Raw genomic sequence first — 23,071 nt, 5'->3', positions numbered from 1 at the left:
TAGAGGAGGGTGGGGATGGTTGTTCTCCATAGAGTGGCTCCTGAGTGACCACTGGCCGTGCTGCCTGGCCCTTGCTGTCACGACGCCAGGTTCCTTTGGCAGGCTGGCCCTGGAGGCTGGCCGGGGGCTCTGGCACTTGCTCTTGTTTATAGCACAAAGTCTTGCTCCACTCCCTGGCGACGGCTTGCAAACCAAAGCTGTTTCATTTCCCCCAGACAAAGAGGTTAGTGGGTAGTGGAGGAGGGGAACAACACCAAGGTAAACACCTTTGGAAAGCACACTTTCTCCTTAGATTCCCTGGAAGACTGTCCTTCCACCCCAGTGTCTGCCAGCTCCGGCTTTGCTTCTGGGGCAATTGTGGCTGGCTCTGCCCTCCAGGGAAAGAAACTGATGACTGCATTTTTCCTCCTTGTTCTTCTTCTCTGTGGTGTCCTCCCTACCATCATCGTTTATTTAAAGGGTGAGCCTAACGTGTTTTTTTCTCAAACAGATGGATGTTCCCACTTAAAATTAAACACGGGAGTGCCTAGGCTGCTGTTTACTTGTGTAACAATGACCAAGTCTCTCAACCTCTCTGAGCCCTAGTTTTCTCCTGAGATTAAAACAGTATCTGCAGTATGGGGTGGTCAGGAAAAATCAACACTGGGCAAGTTGTTAGCAGTTCTCTCATTCTATAAGTGTATATTGGGGAATGGTTTACCATTTTATTATAAGCACATTCTTATTCTCCAACGGAACATGATTTTCTCTCTAGAAACATCTCTAGAACCTTAAATAGAAGCAAAAAGCTTTCTCCAACTTGGCATAGGGAATTTCTATTTGCCACCTCTAGGGTGAGCAGCTACTCAGGTGGTGTCAATTTTAGGGACTGTTGAAAATTCTAAGGGCTTCCCTGATAGGTCAGTTGGCAAAGAATCTGCCTGCAATGCAGGAGACCCTGAACCCAATAGTACTCTTAGCATGAAGGTAAGGGAACTTGGTGGTCCAATCTAGTCTATTGTGTAATAAGCATATTTTAAAACATTCAAATTCTGTTTTTAATTATTATACCACTATATATATACACACACACACACACACACCATTATATATGGTGAAGACCAAACTGGTTTCTACAATAATTAACATTCATTTGCACACTTTCCATGTCCTGGTAAATGTCTTAAGCATTTTACCTAGTTTAATCCTTTCAGTAACAGTCCAAAAAGGTCCTATTATTATCATTTTATAAATGGAAACAGAGACTCAGAGAGGTTAAGTAAGTGGTCCAGGGTCACAGAGCTTGTACGTATCAGAGCTGCTGGTAAATCTTCAGCCTCCTTCTGCTTTGATCTCTCCAAATTTTTATGAGAATGTGTTGCTTCTCTTTACACTCGCTAAAATAATAATTTTCAGTTGAGAAGTTCATTCTTGCTAGCTTTGATCGGCCTGAGAGTCCCCTCCTAGCAAGAATCTCAGATGGCTTAACACTGTCCAGAGCTTCAGATTTATTTAATGCAGCCTTCACATTGTTTGTAAAGCTGCTGGATAATTTATTTTTTAACCTCCATGCTGAAGAAAATTATGTAAGTGCTCACATGCTTCAGTGCTCATCAGTGAGGGAGGAAGAAGTAATAGTGTCTGTTTACATCATACAGAATGTTTGCTACTAAACATAAGAAATCGTGAAACCCAAACACAGACTCACATGGTGGAGCTTATGTTGGGTTGGCCAAAAGTTTGTTCAGATTTTTGCATACGAGCTTACAGAAAAACCTAAATGAACTTTTTGGCCAACCCCAGAAAGTACGCCATGCTCTCCAGCTTATCCTCTCATTTTTATTGATCATGAGCAAGTTTTGGATATGAACTAAACTTCTTTATGTGATTTTTTTCCTGATTATAAAAGTGATGTAACCTCAATAAAAAGTAGGGGAAACCAAAACATAAATAAATAAATAAATAAAAAGTGATATATGTCCATGGAAGGAAATTCAGAAAATACGGAAGAATATAGAGAAGCCAATAAAATAGAGCTAAATTTCTTAGTATGTGATCTGGGCCTGGAATCAAAGCTCTTTTGGGTTTAGAAAATACCTGTTCAGTAATTTTTGTGATGAACTACAAAGAAAAACCCTTTGATTCTAGTGCAATTTTAGGGTATTTTACCATAAGTCATTTTAAAGCAATCAAATGAGAAAAAATAAAATTTTCCTGTTCCTCATTGTTACAGATGAGTCTCTAGAGAGTTTTTGAATGGGGTGGGGGGGGGGAGAGGTTAGCTTTTCATATCCCCAAATGCTTTGTATTATTTGGCAAACTAGATTCTTGCTTTCTTTAAACTTCCAAAGTGATCTAGAATCTTGAGTTTCCAAAACTGTGAGTTAAAAAGATTTAACTAAAAGTGTGATTTCCTGCTCCCCATTTTCCTTCCTATCTATAGAAAATTAAAGTACTGTTAAAAAGAAAATTTACAAAAATCAAGTTTTCCATAATCACATTTGAATATTTGCAATACTTAATATTTACATCTCACCTGAATATGACTCAAAGAATGAGTTATCCCACATGTATTTCTCACTATAGTGGCCATCAAATATTTTAAAATATTTAAAAGTTATTTTTATGCACTGACTGCGTATGAACACATAATAGAAAAAGATCAGGCTATTTAATTATCCATGTCCTTATATCAACTATCCTGAACTGATACTGTGTTCAGAATGTCTCCTGTGGTACATAACAAGTTAGATAGATTGGAACTTTATTTTCTTCTTTGGTAAGAGAGCAGTTGATTTCAGCATCACTTCCAATATTGTCTACAGGCCTGGGTCCTATAAAGCAATTAGGGTTTTCCAATTTACAATCCATAATTTCAGAGGCATTAATTGTGTAATTATTCATGTAGTATTTATTTACTTATCACTTCACTTCATCTGAGAGCCTCAGTGTGATTTGTAAATATTAATACATTGTAATTATGTTTCATCACAAGAAAAATATGATATACTGTCACTGGTAGTTTGAAACCATTATTAGCTTTGTACTTGACCTAGAAATCTCTCATTTAGATTTGTAGTTGTGGTTTCTCTCTGCTGCTGCTGCTAAGTCGCTTCAGTCGTGTCTGACTCTGTATGACCCCATAGACGGCAGCCCACCAAGCTCCCCTGCCCCTGGGATTCTCCAGGCAAGAACACTGGAGTAGGTTGCCATTTCCTTCTCCAATGCATGAAAGTGAAAAGTGAAAGGGAAGTCGCTTAGTCGTGTCCGACACTTTGCGACCCCATGGACTGCAGCCTACAAGGCTCCTCCGTCCATGGGATTTTCCAGGCAAGAGTACTGGAGTGGGGTGCCATTGCCTTCTCCGGTGGCTTCTCTCTAACCTTCAGTAAATCATTCTTTTTTGTGTCAGTGATTTGCTACCATGTATTGAGAGAAGACTGGATGATGCTACATTGCCACATGATACCATAAGAACTCAATGTAAGTTTACTCTTCCTGCTTTAAGATTTTCACTGTTTTTCCTTTAAGATGTTAGGAGCATCTTTAACTGAACACATGAGATTTTATTCTTAGGGTCCTCTAAGTAACTGATATCACACTTCCTAGAGTGACCTTTGAGAACCAATCAACCAACCAAAGTCTAGAATTATAAGCATTGCATTTACCAAGATGAAAAACAATAAATGAGCAAGCCAACATTACAATGATACCTAGTTAGTCTGCCTGGGCTTGTGACCTTTCCGCCTTTGCCTTTTCCTCTGGACATTTTGCCATTTTACTTATAAACTTCAGATCCCTGACCTGTGTTACTTGTTGTCATTGCCTTTACTCTTATTGTTGCTTTTTAATTACTTTTGTTAGGATGGTGGGGCTCCATGCTGTGAAATATGGTTTATAATCTTTTGTCTTATGTTCATGACTTTCTGCCTCTTTCCAACATGATTTATTGCTGAACTTGTTTGTAATATTTGGACGTAATGCGTTTATATTTCAAAGCTGAACTTTGATCTCTGTGTGTTATATTTTGTTAATCTTGAGCAATGAATCTGGGGAACCATAGATGAGAAGCAGGAAAAAAAAATCCCCGAAATGCAATAGTAGCGGCTGTGATTCAGCAGCACGGATGGTAAAGCTGCGACGTACACAGCCACTCACAGTAGGAACTTGTTTGGACTGTAAATCTGAGTCACTCCCTGACCCAGTAACACTTTCCAGTGCCTCTGAATCTAGAAAAACGATCATCTTTGACTTTATAGTGAATAACAATGTCTGCTTTTCCCAAAGAATGGAGAAGGATGGAAGGGGAAGGCACTGTTATCTACTTTTAGTTATACATTTTCCCTAGCAATATGCTAATTTAATAAACAAATATCTGAATATTATCACAACATGTCAACGATATTAGTCATGTTCATGTTAGCATGTTTAAATGTTGGTAACTGTGTCATTCTGGCCATTTGTGTTTGTACTAACTATAACACAGCTGTGTCCCCATGAGGACATCCTGAGATGATCTTAAATTTTCAATTTTACATTTAATGTTAACAGAAGTAATTACATTATAAAAATCATACTTTTCCAAAAGGCTTTTGAATCCAGGTTCTTACTGTCCTAAATGAAGAAGGAAATGGCAACCCACTCCAGTGCTCTTGCCTGGAGAATCCCAGGGACGGTGGAGCCTGGTGGGCTGCTGTCTATGAGGTCGTACAGAGTCGGATATGACTGAAGCGACTTAGCAGCAGCAACTGTCCTAGAAGGTGGCGATTACTGATTGTAGATCTTAGACACCATAATTTTCATTAAGGCAATTCTATTAATTGCTTGGTGGTCCGTGCTTACACTGAGTAACCCTCTTTCTAGGATACCGTCTTTATAAGTAATAGAAGTTCCTTTTGAAGCAATTTAAAACTGACCTTTTATAAATTATTATTCCTCTTAAGCAGTCCTCAGTAGAAGCAGAGAACAGTGATCATTTTTCTTCCTTTGTTTCTTCCTTCCTGATTTACAGTATAGTTAAAGCAAATATATGAAATCTGTACCGAAGCCATGTAAATGTACAGAAGCAAATCAGTATTCTATTTCCAAAGTTTATCTCATCTTTAGCTGAGATAAGAGATCCACCAAACTCTACCAGATAAGGGCCTCTGAAGAATATCTTTTGGCAAAAGCACAAGCATTAACTTTAGATGCATCTCTATCCAAATATGGGATTTCCAGGTGGCGCAGTGGTAAAGAATCTGCCTGCCAATGCAGGAGACCTGGGTTGGGAACATCCCCTGGAAAAGGAAATGGCAATCCACTCCAGTACTTTTGCCTGGAGAATCCCATGCACAGAGGAGCCTGGTGGGCTACAGTCCATGGGGTTGCAAAGAATCAGACATGACTTGGTGACTCAACAGCAGCTAACTAAATATGTCTCTTCCGTGTAACTTACCATGTGACCTTGGACAAGTTTATCCTGAGTTTCAACACATGTAAAAGGAAGAATATGATAGCAAACTTGTAAAAGGACTAGATAAAAATATAAGTACCTAAAATTACACTTTCTTCTTGCTAGACCTAAGGTAATGAACTAATCTGCAAAATATTCTTACAACTCTCATTAAATCTTCTCATAATTCTCTCTAGAAGCTTATGAAAAATAGTTAGCTTTTCTTTATGTAAAAATAATCTCACCTTTCAAAAAGAAAATTGCCACTTTCTCCTTACCGACAATTATTTCTTATTCATTTTTTTTTGTGCAGTTAAAGACATATACAATAATTGAAACAGATGAAGAGGAGTCAAGACACTGTGCCCTTATTCAGGTTGCCACAGTTGATAATGATGTTCCAAAAGGAATAATACTTTTTATTTTTAAAATATTTATTATGTAATTTATGTATTTGGCTGTTCTGGGTCTTAGTTGTGGCACGCAGGATCTTTAGCAGTGGCATGCAAACTCTTAGATGTGGCATGTGGTATCTAGTTCCCCTGACCAGGGATCAAACCCACGTCCCTGGTATTGGGAGCACAGATTCTTAGCCACTGGGCCACCAAAAGGAATTATTATCCCTAAAGGAATAATATTATAGGCAGAATGAATTAGAATTGAACTTCAGAAAATCTAGAAAGATAAGAAGCCACATAGATACGGCATCAGAAAAATGTTAAGATGAAATTCAAGCAACGTGTTCCAATATATTGGCAAAATGGAAGGGGTTGTTAAACCCTGGAATCACTTAACCTTAGAAGTAATTATGAAGGAAAAATCCATTCTAAGAAGGTAAGTTCAAAAGAGCCACTGAAAAAAATGCAATTAATCCTATCAAATATTCATTGGAAGGACTGATGCTGAAGCTGAAACCCCAATACTTCGGCCACCTGATGTGAAGAACTGACGCATTGGAAAAGAGCCTGATGCTGGGAAAGATTGAAGGCAGGAGAAGAAGGGGACAACAGAGGATGAGATGGTTGGATGGCATCACTGACTCAATGGACATGAGTTTGAGCAAGCTCCAAGAGTTGGTGATGGACTGGGAAGCCTGGCAGTCCATGGGGTCGCAAAGAATCGGACACAACTAAACTGAACTAATCCTATCAAAAGCAATAGGCAGAGGGGATCAGAATAATAATGAGACTTAATCATTTAATGACAACCTTTTATCATGCCATCTCTGTTTCTCAGCGCAGGCTTGGAAGAGAAGAACCTTATTGTTTCATAGATGTGAAACTGAAGCTCAGGCACAATCAAGGGACTTGCTTGAGGTCATATAGCTAGTACAGGATTCAAAGTCCATTATAACCTGCTCTTAGGGAAAATCTGATGTGGCCGTTTCACTGAAACCTAATGATTTTGGTTAACGCTATTTTTTATAGAAGGCAAACTGTTTTTCTGCCTTGAATATGTTCACCTGACTAATTTAGGAAAATATTTAGAAGTCTTAATTGTAGACATTATCTTTTGGGTTATCTTCAGCCTCTACATGTTTATGTAAATACACTGAATTTCTGAGGGATATAGAAGTCCCAAAAGAGACTTCAGACAGACGCAACTGTATTCCAACTAAGACCTGAGCCCAAATCCATATTTAGGTTTTCTATTCTGATAACCTCAGCTAAGCTATGTCTTCACCTCTGGATGAATAAGGCTTAGTGTAAAGGCAGACCAAAGATAAGTAGCTTGATTATTGCACTGCAAATCACACTGGACATTTGTTGGTCATATTGAAAAAATTAAAAAATAGTATTAACTGAAGTGTAATAACAAGTATATGGTAAAATACACAGATCTTAAGTGTACATCTTGATGAATTTTTAATTTGTACAAGGAGAGTGAAAAAGTTGGCTTAAAATTCAACATTCAGAAAATGAAGATCATGGCATCAGGTCCCATCACTTCATGGCAAATAGATGGGAAAACAGTGGAAACAGTGAGAGACTTTATTTGGGGGGGCTCCAAAATCACTGCAGATGGTGACTGCAGCCATGAAATTAAAAGATGCTTGCTCCTTGGAAGAAAAGTTATGACCAACCTAGATAGCATATTAAAAAGCAGAGACATTACTTTGCCAACAAAGGTTCGTCTAATCAAAGCTACAGTTTTTCCAGTAGTCATGTATGGATGTGAGAGTTGGACTATAAAGAAAGCTGAGAACTGAAGAATTGGTGCTTTTAGACTATGGTATTAGAGAAGACTCTTGAAAATCCCTTGGACTGCAAAGAAATCCAACCAGTACATCCTGAAGGAAATGAGTCCTGAATATTCACTGGAAGGACTGATGCTGAAGCTGAAACTCCAACACTTTGGCCACCTGATGAGAAGAACTGACTCATTGGAAAAGACCCTGATGCTGGGAAAGATAGAAGGTAGGAGGAGAAGGGGGCTACAGAGGATGAGATGGTTGGATGGCATCACCAACTCAATGGACATGAGTTTGAGTAAGCTCCAAGAGTTGGTGATGGACAGGGAAGCCTGGCATGCTGCAGTCCATGGGGTTGCAAAGAGTTGGACATGACTGAGTGACTGGACTGAACTGAATGCTGCATTCCCATATACACTGATAAGCAGAGGGATGTACATGTGACTCACTCCTGCCAACTCAATGCAGTGAGACTGCTGAGACTTTTGGAATTGAGGCAGGCTCAACGTTTCAGTTGGTGTTGAATGCTGCAAGATGTGAAAAGTTAGTACAACGATCTTGCTACTGTGAGCAAAAGGTATTTGAGAGGGAATCAGTATCAGGGAGAATGGAATCAACAGACTGAAAGAAGGAAAGCTGGTCTGCAGGCAGGGCAGAGCTTCTGCATCCAGAGGTGCCTGAAATAAGATCTAGTTCTGGACTTTCATTAAAAAGACTCAACAGATTCTCTTGAGTAAACTGATTTGAACTGGGTTTTTTGCCACTTGCAGTCGAAATGACCTAAAATGTGTCTATTAGGGAAAATTATTCTCTATAAGTGAATGAGGGGATTTTTCTTTTCCTTCTTTTAAAGAGCATGGGCACACAGGAAGGGGGCAATGAAGACAGGGTGGCTGGAGTGAGAATTGTTGCTGAAAAGGATGAAGGACTTATTTTTAAAACATAAGGATGAGATCATACGCATGTTTTTGCAGTGTGACTTTCGTCTTTTCAAAACTCTAGTAAAGTTGACTACATACAAGAATGCCTTGTGTGGATTGTAATATTATGTATGTGTGTGTGGTGGGGAGGTGGGAGACTTCCCAGGTGATTCAATGGTGAAGAATCGACTTGCCAATGCAGGAGACGCAGGTTTGATCCCTGGGTTGGGAAGATCCCCTGAAGAAGGAAATGGCAACTCCAGAATTCTTGCCTGGAAAATTCCATGAACAGAGGAGCCTGGTGGGGTGCAGTCCATGGGATCACAAAGAGTCAGACATGACTGGACACAACTTAGAGACTGAGCATGCACGTTCAAGAGGGAAGGAGGGAGACAGGAGGACTGGATTCTGTGTTATACTGAGATGGTACAAATAAGGAAAACAAGAGGTGATGAAAAGATCAACTTTAAACTCAACAAATTCAACAGAAAGTAACTTGGAGTCAGAACTGACAGTGAGAATATAAGCCCTCCAGAAATTCATAGAATTGTTGAGGAATGCCTTGGACTTTCCACATAGTGTAGAGGGTTGAGACTATCTCCCCTAGATCTGAAGGGGCAAGAGGATCCCAGCTAACTATGACATATTATTCCTAAGACTGACAATAACATTACTTGCTAGTAAGAATTTTCTCAACTAATTCTAACTTTGGATCCATCAAACAGGAACCCAGAAGGCCAACAAATACAATTCTGTGTGTAGAATTAAAATAAAATGGGAAGACATTTTCCAGATATTTCTTGAAATAAAGAACTTTAAATTAAACTTTTCACTTTGCAAAACGTCAGTTTTCCCAAGCCCAGCTGAGCCACCAGGAAAGCCCCTCCCCAACCCCAAACCCCAATTCCCAAAGGGAATCAATATGCAGCACTTCCCAGTGTTTATAATGTAGCTGCCTGTGCATAATGCTATTCCAAATGAATTTAACTCAGAATCCCCTGAAAATACTAGTTAGCCCCAGTCAGATATTTACCACTTAATGTGAGTAATAATATTTGCTACCCCAGCCTACCCTGAAGCTTCTTCTGTTCAGTTGTTGCTGCTAAGTCGTGTCCTACTCTTTGCAACTTATGGATTGTAGCACGCCAGGCTCCTCTGTCCTCCACTATCTCCAGGAGTTTGCTCAAATACATGTCCATTGAGTCAGTGATGCTATCCAACTATCTTATCCTCTATCACCCCCTTCTTCTTCTGCCCTCAGTCTTTCTCACTGGAAAGATTCCCATTGGCTCCTTGCTTCAGGTGGCCAAAGTATTGGAGCTTCAGCTTCAGCATCAGTCCTTCAAAGAATATTTGGGGTTGATTTCCTTTTGGATTGATTGACTTGATCTCCTTTCTGTCCAAAGGATTCTGAAGAATCTTCTCCAGCACCACAATCCAAAAGCATCAATTCTTTGGTGCTCAGCCTTCTTTATGGTCCAACTCTCACATCCGTACATGACTACTGGAAAAACCATAGATTTGACTATACGAACTTTTGTCAGCAAAGTGACGTCTCTGCTTTTTATTACACTGCTTAGGTTTGTTATCCTTTTTTTCCAAGAAGCAAGTGCCTTTTAATTTCATGGCTGCAGTCACTATCTGTGAATTTGGAGCCCAAGAAAATAATGTCACTGCTTCCATATTTTCTCCTTCTATTTGTTGTAAAGTGATGTGTCCAGATGCCCTGATCTTAGTTTTTAATGTTGAATTTCAAGCTGGCTTTTTCACTCTCTTCTTCCACCTTCATCAAGAGCCTCTTTAGTTCCTCTTCACTTTCTGTCATTAGGGTGGTATCATCTGCATATCTGATGATGTTGGTATTTCTCCTGTCAATCTTGATTCCAGCTTGTGAATCATCCAGCCCAGCATTTTGCATGATGTACTCTGTGTATCAGTTAAATAAAGCAGGGTGACAATATACAGCCTTGACATACTCCATTCCCAGTTTTGAACCAGTCAGTTCCATGTCCAATTCTAACTGTTGCTTTTTGACCTACATACAGGTTTCTCAGGAGGCAGGTAAGGTGGTCTGGTATTCCTATCTCTAAGAATTTTCCAGTTTGTTGTGATCTGCATAGTCAAAGGCTTTTGTGTAGTCAATGAAGCAGAAGTTTTTTTAGAACTCCGTTGCTTTTTCCATGATCCAACAAATGTTGGTAATTTGATCTCTAGTTTCTCTGCCTTTTCTAAACCCAGCTTGTACATCTGGAAGTTCTCAGTTCATGTAGTGCTGAACCCTAGCTTGAAGTATTTTAAACATAAACTTGCTAGCTTGTGAAATGAACCCAATTGAATGGTAGTTTGAACATTCTTTGGCATTGCCCTTCTTTTGGTTTGGAATGAAAGCTAATATTTTCCAGTCCTGTGGCCACTGCTGTATTTTCCAAATTTGCTGGCATATTGAGTGCAGCACTTTGACATCATTTTTAGAATTTTAAATACCCGAGCTGGAATTCCACCACCTCCACTAGCTTTGTTCATAGTAATGCTTCCTAAGGCCCACTTGACTTCACACTCCAGCATGTCCAGCTCTAGGTAAGTGACCAGTCCATCATGGGTATCTGGGCTGTTAAGACTTTTTTTTAAAATTATGAAAGTATGGTAACACATTTACAGGAGACTTGGAAAATACAGAACAAGATTACATATAGTTCCAGTATATATTATGATACTTTTTAAGTAGATAAATTAAGATTTTTAGTTGGAGTTTCAATGTCACACTCTTAAAAATTAATAGAATGAATATACAGAGAAGTAGAAGGATTTAAGATATAGTAGACCTAAAGAGCACTATGAACCAATTCAACATAATTAACATAATTAAGATTTATACAATTTTCACACAACAAATTCTATTCAATTTCCATAGACTGTAAACTAGGAGACACTGGAACATATCCAGGGACATAAAATAAGGTACAAAAATTAAGGTATTGAAATTGTATATAATCTGTTTTCTTGTCACTGTGGAATTATGTTAGGAATCAGTATCAGAAGATACTTGAAAATAACCCATATATTTTCAAGTGCAATATGACATTTACCAAGAGAGATCTTTGACTTGGCCATTGAAAGCCTCAATAAAGTTAGAAGAATGAAAAAAAAAAAAGAGTTATTTGAGAGAAGAAAACATTTAAGTGAGAAATTAATATCTCAATGAGAATTGATACTTTTAAAAATCACGTGTATTTCATAATTCAATGTCCACTATGAAATGATGGGTGTATCTAAGAAGCCATAACAAGGAAAATTAGAAAATATTTGTAATAGAATAATGAAAAGAGATTACCTAACAATATAAAATATATACAGTTTGAGGCATTAAGTAAAGTGATGTGCTAAGTGGAAGGGCATACATGCATATGTTTTCATCTGCCTCACCAGTTTGTCTTTTGGTTGGTGCATATAATCCATTTACATTTAAAGTGATTATTGATATGTAGTATTCTTGGGCTTCCCTTGTGAGTCAGCTGGTAAAGAATCTGCCTATAATGTGGGAGACCTGGGTTCTATCCTTGGGTTGGGAAGATCCCCTGGAGAAGGGAAAGGCTACCTACTCCAGTATTCTGGCCTGGAGAATTCCATGGACTCTATAGTCCATGGGAATGCAAAGGGTCAGACATGACTGAGCGACTTTCACTTCCATGGTTCTATTACCATTTTCTTAATTGTTCTGGATTTATTTTCTCTTTTCCTTCTCTTGTGTTTCCTGCCTAGAGAAATTCCTTTAGCATTTATTGTAAAGCTGGTTTGTTGGTGTTGAAGTCTCTTACTTTTGCTTGGCTGGAAAGCTTTTGATTTCTGCATCAAATTTGAATGAGAGTCTTTCTGGGTAGATTATTCTTGGTTGTAGGTTCTTCCTTTTCATCATTTTAAATATATTGTGCCATTCCCTTCTGACTTGTAGAGTTTCTATTAAGAAATCAGCTGATAACCTTATGGGAGTTCCCTTGTAGGTCATTTGTGGTTTTTTCCCATGTTGCTTTTAGTATTTTATCTTTGTCTTAATTTTCATCTTTTTGATTACCATATGTCTCAGTATGTTTCTCCTTGGGTTTATCCTGCCTAGGACTCTCTGTGCTTCCTGGACTTGGTTGGCTAGTTCCTTTCCCATGTTAGGAAATATTTCTCTTCAAATGTTTTCTCAGGTCCTACTCTCTGTTTTCTCCTTCTGGGATCCCTATAATGCAAATTTTAGTGCATTTAATGTTGTTCCAGAGATCTCTTAGGCTGTCTTCATTTTTTCATTCTTTTTTCTACATTCTGGTCTGTGGCAGTGATTTCCACCATTCTGTTCTCCAGGTCATTTATTCATTCTTCTGCCTCAGTTTTTCTGTTATTGATTCCTTCTAGTGTATTGTTCATCTCTGTTTGTTCTTTAGTTCTTCTAGGTCTTTGGTAAACATTTCTTGCATCTTCTTCATTCTGTTTCCAAGATTCTGAATCATCTTCACTGTCATTATTCTGGATTCTTTTTCTGGAAGTTTGCCTATCTCCACTTCATTTAGTTGTTTTTCTGGAGTTTTAGCTTGTCCCTTCATCTAGGACAAAACTTTCTGCTTTTTCATTCTGATAAACTTTCTGTAATATGGTTTTTGTTCTAGCTAGTGGGATTGTGGTTCTTCTTGCTTCTTCTGTCAGCTCTTAGAGCTTCCTGATGGGAGGGGCTGGTGGTGGGAAAAACTAGTTCTTGCTCTAGTGGGCAGGGCCAAACTCTGTAAAACTTTAATACAATTATCTGCTGATGGGTGGGGTTGCACTCCCTCCCTGTTGTTTTGCCTGAGGTGACCCAGCCCTGGGGTCTACAAGCTCTATGGTAAGGTTAACGGTAACCTCCAAGAGGACTTATGCCAAGGGGCACCTTCAGGTTAACGGTAACCTCCAAGAGGACTTATGCCAAGGGGCACCTTCAGGTTAACGGTAACCTCCAAGAGGACTTATGCCAAGGGGCACCTTCAGGTTAACGGTAACCTCCAAGAGGACTTATGCCAAGGGGCACCTTCAGGTTAATGGTAACCTCCAAGAGGACTTATGCCAAGGGGCACCTTCAGGTTAATGGTAACCTCCAAGAGGACTTATGCCAAGGGGCACCTTCAGGTTAACGGTAACCTCCAAGAGGACTTATGCCAAGGGGCACCTTCAGGTTAACGGTAACCTCCAAGAGGACTTATGCCAAGGGGCACCTTCAGGTTAACGGTAACCTCCAAGAGGACTTATGCCAAGGGGCACCTTCAGGTTAACGGTAACCTCCAAGAGGACTTATGCCAAGGGGCACCTTCAGGTTAACGGTAACCTCCAAGAGGACTTATGCCAAGGGGCACCTTCAGGTTAATGGTAACCTCCAAGAGGACTTATGCCAAGGGGCACCTTCAGGTTAATGGTAACCTCCAAGAGGACTTATGCCAAGGGGCACCTTCAGGTTAATGGTAACCTCCAAGAGGACTTATGCCAAGGGGCACCTTCAGGTTAATGGTAACCTCCAAGAGGACTTATGCCAAGGGGCACCTTCAGGTTAACGGTAACCTCCAAGAGGACTTATGCCAAGGGGCACCTTCAGGTTAACGGTAACCTCCAAGAGGACTTATGCCAAGGGGCACCTTCAGGTTAATGGTAACCTCCAAGAGGACTTATGCCAAGGGGCACCTTCAGGTTAACGGTAACCTCCAAGAGGACTTATGCCAAGGGGCACCTTCAGGTTAATGGTAACCTCCAAGAGGACTTATGCCAAGGGGCACCTTCAGGTTAACGGTAACCTCCAAGAGGACTTATGCCAAGGGGCACCTTCAGGTTAATGGTAACCTCCAAGAGGACTTATGCCAAGGGGCACCTTCAGGTTAATGGTAACCTCCAAGAGGACTTATGCCAAGGGGCACCTTCAGGTTAACGGTAACCTCCAAGAGGACTTATGCCAAGGGGCACCTTCAGGTTAATGGTAACCTCCAAGAGGACTTATGCCAAGGGGCACCTTCAGGTTAACGGTAACCTCCAAGAGGACTTATGCCAAGGGGCACCTTCAGGTTAATGGTAACCTCCAAGAGGACTTATGCCAAGGGGCACCTTCAGGTTAACGGTAACCTCCAAGAGGACTTATGCCAAGGGGCACCTTCCAGGACTGCTGTTTCCAGGGCCCCATCACCACGACAAGCCACTGCTAACCCACACCTCCACAGAAGACTCTCCAATAATAGCAGGTCTGGTTCATTCCCCTATGGGGTCACTGCTCTCTTCCCTTGGATCTTGGTGCACACAAGATTTTGTTTGTGCCCTCCAAGAATGGAGTCTCTGGTTCCCTCAGTCCTGTGAAAGTCCTGTAATCAAATCCTGCTTACCTTCAAAGGCAGGTTCCCTCGAGGTTCCCAGTCCCTTTGCCAGATACCCAGTCTGGGAAGCCTGATGTGAAGCTCTGAACCTTCACAACAGTGGGAGAACTTCTTTGGTGGTATTGTTCTCCAGTTCGTGGGTGACCTACCTGGTGGGTGTGAGACTTGATTTTATCTTGTTTGTGCCTCTCCTACCATCTCACTGCAGCTTCTTCTTTGTCTTTGAACATGGGGTATCTGTTTTGATTGGATTCCAGCATCTTCCTGTCAATGCTTGTTCAACAGCTAGTTGCAATTTTTGTGCTCTCACAGGAGATGAGCACACGTCCTTCTATTCCACTATCTTGAACCTGTCCCTGCATTGTCTTAAAGACCAAGACCTTTTTGGTATAGTTCTATGTATTCTTACCACCTCTTCTTAAACTCTTCTGCTTCTGTTAGGTCCTTACCATTTCCGTTCTTTATCATGCCCATACTTGCGTGAAATGTCCCTTGATATGTACAGTTTTCTTGAAGAGACCTCTAGTCTTTCCCATTCTATTGTTTTCCTCTATTCCTTTGCATTGTTCATTTAAGAAGACCTTATCTCTCCTTGCTATTCTATGGAACACTGCATTCAGTTGGGTATATCTTTCCCTTTCTTCCTTGCCTTTCACTTCTCTTCTTTCCTCAGCTATTTTTAAAATCTTGTCAGACAACCACTTTGCCTTTTTGCATTTCTTTTTCTTTGGTATGGTTTTGGTCATTGCCTCCTATACAATGGTATTATCCTCTGTCCATAGTTCTTCAGGCACTCTGTCTACCAGATCTAATCCCTTGGATCTATTTATTACCTCCACTGTAACCATACAGGATTTGGTTTAGGTTATACCTGAATGCCCTAGTGGTTTTCCCTACCTTCTTCAGCTTAAGCCTGAATTTTGCAATAAGGAGTTCATGGTCTGGACCACAGTTAGCTCCAGGTCTTGTTTTTGCTGACTGCATAGAGCTTCTTCATCTTTGGCCCCAAAGAACATAATCAGTCTGATTTCGATATTGACCATCTGGTGATGCCCACGTGTAGAGTCATCTCTTGGTTTGCTGGAAAAGAGTGTTTGCGGTGACCAGTGTTTTCTCTTGACAAAACTGTGTTGGCCTTTGCCCTGCTTCATTTTGTGCTTCAAGACCAAATCTGCCTGTTATTCTAGATATCTCTTGACTTCCTACTTTTGCATTCCAATTCCTTGTGATGAAAAGGACATCTTTCTTTTTTTGGTGTTAGTTCTAGAAGGTCTTGAGGTCTTCATCAGTTCAGTTCAGTCACTCAGTCGTGTCCGACTCTTTGTGACCCCATGAATTGCAGCACGCCAGGCCTCCCTGTCCATCACCAACTCCCGGAGTTCACTGAGACTCATGTTCATCGAGTCAGTGATGCCATCCAGCGATCTCATCCTCTGTCATCCCCTTCTACTCCTGCCCCTAATCCCTCCCAGCATCAGAGTCTTTTCCAATGAGTCAACTCTTCGCATGAGGTGGCCAAAGTACTAGAGTTTCAGCTTTAGCATCATTCCTTCCAAAGAAATCCCAGGGCTGATCTCCTTCAGAATGGACTGGTTGGATCTCCTTGCAGTCCAAGGGACTCTCAAGAGTCTTCTCCAACACCACAGTTCAAAAGCATCAATTCTTCAGCACTCTGCTTTCTTCACAGTCCAACTCTCACATCCATACATGACCACTGGAAAAACCATAGTCTTGACTGGATGGACCTTTGTTGGCAAAGTAATGTCTCTGCTTTTCAATATGCTATCTAGGTTGGTCATGACTTTTCTTGCAAGGTCTTCATAGAACCCGTCAATTTCTGCTTCTTCAGCATTAGTGGTTAGGGAATGTTGAATGGTTTACCTTGGAAATGAATCGAGATCATTCTGCAATTTTTGAGACTGAACCCAAGTACTGAATTTTGGACTGTCTTGTTGACTATGAAGACTACTCCATTTCTTCTAAAGGATTCTTGCCCACAGTAGTAGATATAATGATCATCTGAACTAAGTTCACCCATTCCTGTCCTTTTTAGTGCACTGATTCCTAAGGTGTTGATGTTCACTTTTGCCATCTTCTGCTTGATCATGTCCAATTTACCTTGATTCATGGACCTAAGATTCCAGGTTCCTGTGCACATTGTTCTTTACAGCATTGGACTTTACTTTCACCACCAAACACATCCACAGCTGAGTGTTTTTCCCACTTTGGCCCAGCCACTTCATTCTTACTGTTAGCTGTTCAGTTAACATTTACTAAATTGTAACTATATTTGATTTTCAGTGAATATAGACTGTAAAGTAGGCAAGATCTACATCCTCAGAAATTCTGTGTGCAAATCATACATAGACATGATTAACACATTCTCCACTGGCTAATTCCAGTTGCAAGAAAGCAATGGTATGTATAAGGTAAGGAAAAGGGAAAGTCAGATATTTGCATGTTGATTCTTCAGGAAGTGGACTGTGAGGTAGAAATTAGTATGTAAATTGTTAATTAGGGAGTACTCTAAGGATTAAAACCTGTGGAAGGAAAGAAATGGGAAGGAGTAGGATTAGAAAGAGAAAGTGTTAGTGCCACAATGAAGTCTAGTGGATCCCACAAGGAGCGCTGAAGCTGGAATGGTTAAGAGTTTTCTTATTTGGGAAGAGGAAGCATGAACCAATCATTGGACCCTGGCTGCCCAAGGGAGGGATGTGACATTGGGTAAAACAGCCCTGTGGACTGTCAGTTGACATCCTTCCCAGAAATGGCCCCTTCAGTCCTGGAAGGGACATCTGTGGCAAGGCACACAGCATCTGCACCACCAGAAATTATTTAAAGTTTTGAAATTCAATTAATCTAGTTATGCTCTAGACATATTAACTTCCTAGGTCTTTTGCAAGGTGCAGGGTGGGTAGTTAGAGTGACTCTCCTGGACAGATTTCCTTGAGAAATAAGCCTCTTCATTCTTAGCCACTTTATTAATCCATCTGATATAGTTTTCCCAGAGGGGGAACATGTTAGCCACAAGACAATCTTGCTTGGGATAAGAAAGACGTTACTGATATTAGAGCAAAGCAGTTTGGAGTTGATTCTGAAGTCAGACAGAATTCTAATCTTGTCACTAGAGTGGTCTAAAGGCTTTGCATACTGTTAACTCACTCAGAATTTTGGGCTTAAGGGGGCACCAAATGGTTGATAATGTCTGTCATGGGAACACAGCTGAAATGCTACTCAATTCCTACTATTTGCAACTTAAACATGTGCTGTCAATGAAGAGAGCAAGTAGCCAAGCTTGTGAAGATGCCCTGAGTTCAGAGCTACCAGCTGTGACTTCATATTTTCAACCACATTATTAATGTTGGTTGACTATCTGAAGACACTCAAGAAACATGGAAATAATTGCTGCATCTACAGATTTCGCAGATGTGACTGGAATGTGTCCCACTTCAGGATAATGGGAATGGGCTGTCTGCATTATTGCTCAATTAATTAATTATCATAATGGTCCCAACCACATTATAAAGGCCAGCACCTCACAAATGATTGGCTTTGTGTGGCAGAAGCAACTGAAAATAATACATGAGAGACGGTTGTGGCTAGACCCTGTGCTAATTCAATTCATAATAACTTAAAAAACAAGAAAATCAGTTCAGTTCAGTCTCTCAGTCTGTAAAGTGTCCCAACTTTTTGTGACCGCTGTAGACTGCAGCACACCAGGCTTTCCTGTCCGTCACTAACTCCCATAGCTTACTCTTAATAAGAAACATCAAGTGCTCTTAATTGGTGATCTCTTCCTTAGAGAAATATGCCTTGCCATATTTTTGTCTAAGAACCACCATGAAGTGTACAGGGAGTTTGGAGACAGCTCTGAGCAGAGTTAATCATAGCCTGCTCAGTTGATTATAGTACGCTTTCTGTTTGCTTGTCACGTGAGTAGAGAGAGCTTCAGCCGCCTGACATAAAAGGACTGGACGTGCCAGAGGATTATGTATTGTGTTATTTGTTAAACTTTAGAAATGAAACCAATGCTTAATGCTGAAAACCTCTAATCAGCATTGGATGGTTCAAACTCAAAACTGTGTTTATAATAATAATAGTAGACAGTAGGATGGAGGTAGTATCTTCCATTTGCAAGTTAAATGGAAATACTATAATTGAAAGCTCATTAAATTTTCCCACATAGAGCTAAAAATTAATAACAACTTGAGTTTACTGGAAAAAAAAGGAAAAACTATTTGTTAAAGTTTTTTCAGTTGCTTGAAGCATCTCTATCTGTCCCCAGTGAACACTGGGGGGATAACACAAAGTAACAAAGCCTAATTTATTATATTTTTCATACTAATAGGTAATATCTAAAGAAAACAAGATATTTTAGCTGCCATATTAATAATTGTAATACCCAGTGTAGGGGGAAAAATCACTTCCCTTGTCCTGCAATATACCAAAATTTGAGTAGAATGCACAGGAATTTTATTATAGTAAAGGGTACTCATGCAAAGATGGGCTCAATAAAGGACAGAAATGGTATGGACCTAACAGAAGCAAAAGATATCAAGAACAGGTGGCAAGAATACACAGAAGAACTGTACTAAAAAGATCTTCATGACCCAGATAATCATGATGGTGTGATCACTGACCTAGAGCCAGACATCCTAGAATGTGAAGTCAAGTGGGCCTTAGAAAGCATAACTACGAACAAAGCTAGTGGAGGTGATGGGATTCCAGTTGAGCTATTTCAAATCCTGAAAGATGATGCTGTGAAAGTGCTGCACTCAATATGCCAGCAAATTTGGAAGACTCAGCAGTGGCCACAGGACTGGAAAAGGTCAGTTTTCATTCCAATCCCAAAGAAAGACAATGCCAAAGAATGCTCAAACTACCGCACAATTGCATTCATCTCACATGCTAGTAAAGTAATGCTCAAAATTCTCCAAGCCAGGCTTCAGCAATGTGTGAACCGTGAACTTCCAGATGTTCAAGCTGGTTTTAGAAAAGGCAGAGGAACCAGAGATCAAATTGCCAACATCCACTGGATCATGGAAAAAGCAAGAGACTTCTAGAAAAGCATCTATTTCTGCTTTATTGACTATGCCAAAGCCTTTAACTGTGTGGATCACAATAAACCGTGGAAAATTCTTCAAGAGATGGGAATATCAGACCACGTGACCTGCCTCTTGAGAAATCTGCACGCAGGTCAGGAAGCAACAGTTAGAACTGGACATGGAACAACAGACTGGTTCCAAATAGGAAAAGGAGTATTTCAAGGCTGTATATTGTCACCCTGCTTATTTAACTTCTATGCAGAGTACATCATGAGAAACGCTGGACTGGAAGAAACACAAGCTGGAAGCAAGACTGCTGGGAGAAATATCAATAACCTCAGATATGCAGATGACACCACCCTTATGGCAGAAAGTGAAGAGGAACTCAAAAGCCTGTTGATGAAAGTGAAAGTGGAGAGTGAAAAAGTTGGCTAAAGCTCAACATTCAGAAAATGAAGATCATGGCATCCGGTCCCACCACTTCATGGGAAATAGATGGAGAAACAGTGGAAACAGTGGCAGACTTTATTTTGGGGGGCTCAAAAATCACTGCAGATGGTGACTGCAGCCATGAAATTAAAAGATGCTTACTCCTTGGAAGGAAAGTTATGACCAACCTAGATAGCATATTCAAAAGCAGAGACATCGCTTTGCCAACAAAGGTCCGTTTAGTCAAGGATATGGTTTTTCCTGTGGTCATGTATGGATGTGAGAGTTGGACTGTGAAGAAGGCTGAGCACCGAAGAATTGATGCTTTTGAACTGTGGTGTTGGAGAAGACTCTTGAGAGTCCCTTGGACTGCAAGGAGATCCAACCAGTGCATTCTGAAGGAGATCAGCCCTGGGATTTCTTTGGAAGGAATGACGCTAAAGCTGAAACTCCAGTACTTTGGCCACCTCATGCGAAGAGTTGACTCATTGGAAAAGACTCTGATGCTGGGAGGGATTGGGGGCAGGAGGAGAAGGGGACAACAGAGGATGAGATGGTTGGATGGCATCACTGACTCGATGGACGTGAGTCTGAGTGAACTCCGGGAGTTGGTGATGGATAGGGAGGCCTGGCGTGCTGCAATTCATGGGGTCGCAAAGAGTCGGACACGACTGAGCGACTGAACTGAACTGAACTGAACTGAAAGGGTACTAAAGTATTGGTTTTAGAATAGTACCTTAAAACTTTAAGGATATCTCACTTTGTTTTCCCCTGTTCATAACCTCCATAGTCACTTTTTGTTTTCAATTAGGGTGGGGAAGAGGGGTATCTTTTGCATTATTTATTTTTTAGCAGATAATTTTTAATAGACAATTTTTTGAGCAGTTCCAGGTTCATAATAAAATTGGAAGGAAGATGCAGAGATTCTCCATGTGTCCTCTACCCCCAACACATACCATAACCCTCTTCATTGTCAGTGTTACCCACCAGAATGGGACACTTGTAACAACTGATGAATCCACATCTGCGTATCATCATCACCTAAGGTACATAGTTTACATTAGGGTTCACCCTTGGTGTTGTACATTCTATGAATCTGAACAAATGTATAACATGTATCCACCACCATAGTATCATATGGAATAGTTTCACTGCTCTAGAAATCCTCTGTGCTCTGCCTATTAGTTATTTTTAATAACATAATTAAAATAACAGGCAAACTCTGAAGGCAGCTCTTAAAAATCAGCCTGAAAGATGGTAACGATGACCCTATATGCGAGACAGCAAAAGAGACACAGATGTAAAGAACAGACTTTTGGACTTGGTGGGAGAAGGCGAGGGTGGGATGATTTGAGAGATTAGCATTTTCATATGTGAAACAGATCTCCAGTCCAGAGTTGATGCATGAGACAGGGTGCTCAGGGCTGCTCCACTGGGATGACCCTGAGGGATGGGATGGGGAGGGAGGTAGGAGGGGGGTTCAGGATTGGGAACATATGTACACCCATGGCTGATTCATGTGAATGTATGGCAAAAACCACCACAATATTGTAAAGTAATTAGCCTCCAATTATAATTAATTAATTAAAATAAATAAATAAAAACATTAAAAAAAAAGTCATCAGCATGAAGAAATCCTATCTGGCTCACAAGACTTAGATGACTGTGGCCTGCATTTATCGTTGTATTCTGTTCTCTGAACTATCAGCATCTGATTGTAGCTCACATTACACAGGCCAGGAACATCTGCCTGAAACAAATATATTTGAACTCACCCACTAAGGCAGTGGCGTGAAACTGAGTTCTGAGATGACTGTACAGCGTGACAAGGAGACACATTTTCACTTACACTATTCAAATATGCAGGCAGGAACTTTTTTGCCCTGCTTTGGTCTATGGCTTAATTCTTCTAGTCTTTACTTTCCTCTTAAATTCCATCTCATTTGATTAAATGAAACAGAAAGTAAATTAGGAAAAGCCCAAAATACTTTGATGAATTTAGGTCATTGAAAAGGCCTAAGAATTTTTTTTTCTTCTCATTAGAGGATCAAGTTCATTCATTTGTTTGTTCATTTGTTCAGTAAGTCAAGAATTATAAATTGAAAGTCCCTGTGTTCCAAACCCTATAAGACCCTTGGGGTGCAACAATGACATAGTTTTGAGAAATGGAAAGCCCTATCTTCTCTCCTCCCATTTCCTTTGTTTCTCCTGTTTGTTTAGTACACGCATACTCTGAAATACGCCTGTGGATCTACTTACCTCTTTGGGCTCCACTGTACATCATTTTAACAGAATTATTTTATGTCAGGGAGCAGCAACTATTTAGGTTTTTTTTGAAAAATCAAATACTCCTTTCCTAGTATATCTTTCTGGGTTGTATGTTACCACAGAGTCAATTGCAGTGAATTTATAAATGAAGCCCCAGTTTTCTTTGTATCATCAAGTAGGTGGGAGATGTGCCAGTCTTGTTAATCCCTTAGTGATTAAATATATCATGGTTGAGAGCATGGGAGAAAATAGGCAATGTCATGTATACACTGTGGAGTCACAAAGACATGGACTTGAATCCAGGCTCTATCACTTAGGAGCTAAGTGATTCTGGGCAGGCTGTTTACTGTTTCTGAACCTTGGTTTCCTGCTTTGTAAACATTAATGATTTTACCTGCTATTCTCATATTTTGAGAGTTAAATGTGAGTCTACCCAAGTTGCT

General features: G+C 40.3%; 1 long non-coding RNA gene across 2 annotated transcripts in view; it reads left to right on the top strand.

Moving 5' to 3' along the window:
* Positions 1-23,071, top strand: part of LOC104969353 (uncharacterized) — a 116,327-nt gene that overhangs the window by 8,688 nt on the left and 84,568 nt on the right. The window contains exons 1-2 of one of the 2 annotated variants that reach the window (XR_003036038.2): positions 4-460; positions 3,392-3,462. This is a non-coding gene — a long non-coding RNA (uncharacterized lncRNA). Of the gene's footprint in view, positions 1-3; positions 461-3,391; positions 3,463-23,071 lie in introns of those variants that run through there. The other variant, XR_808313.4, reaches the window with a different exon arrangement.

This window comes from Bos taurus, chromosome 8, assembly GCF_002263795.3.
Source record: "Bos taurus isolate L1 Dominette 01449 registration number 42190680 breed Hereford chromosome 8, ARS-UCD2.0, whole genome shotgun sequence".
In the NCBI taxonomy this organism is placed as follows: Eukaryota; Metazoa; Chordata; class Mammalia; order Artiodactyla; family Bovidae; genus Bos; species Bos taurus.
This window is presented reverse-complemented; position numbering and strand designations above follow the sequence as displayed.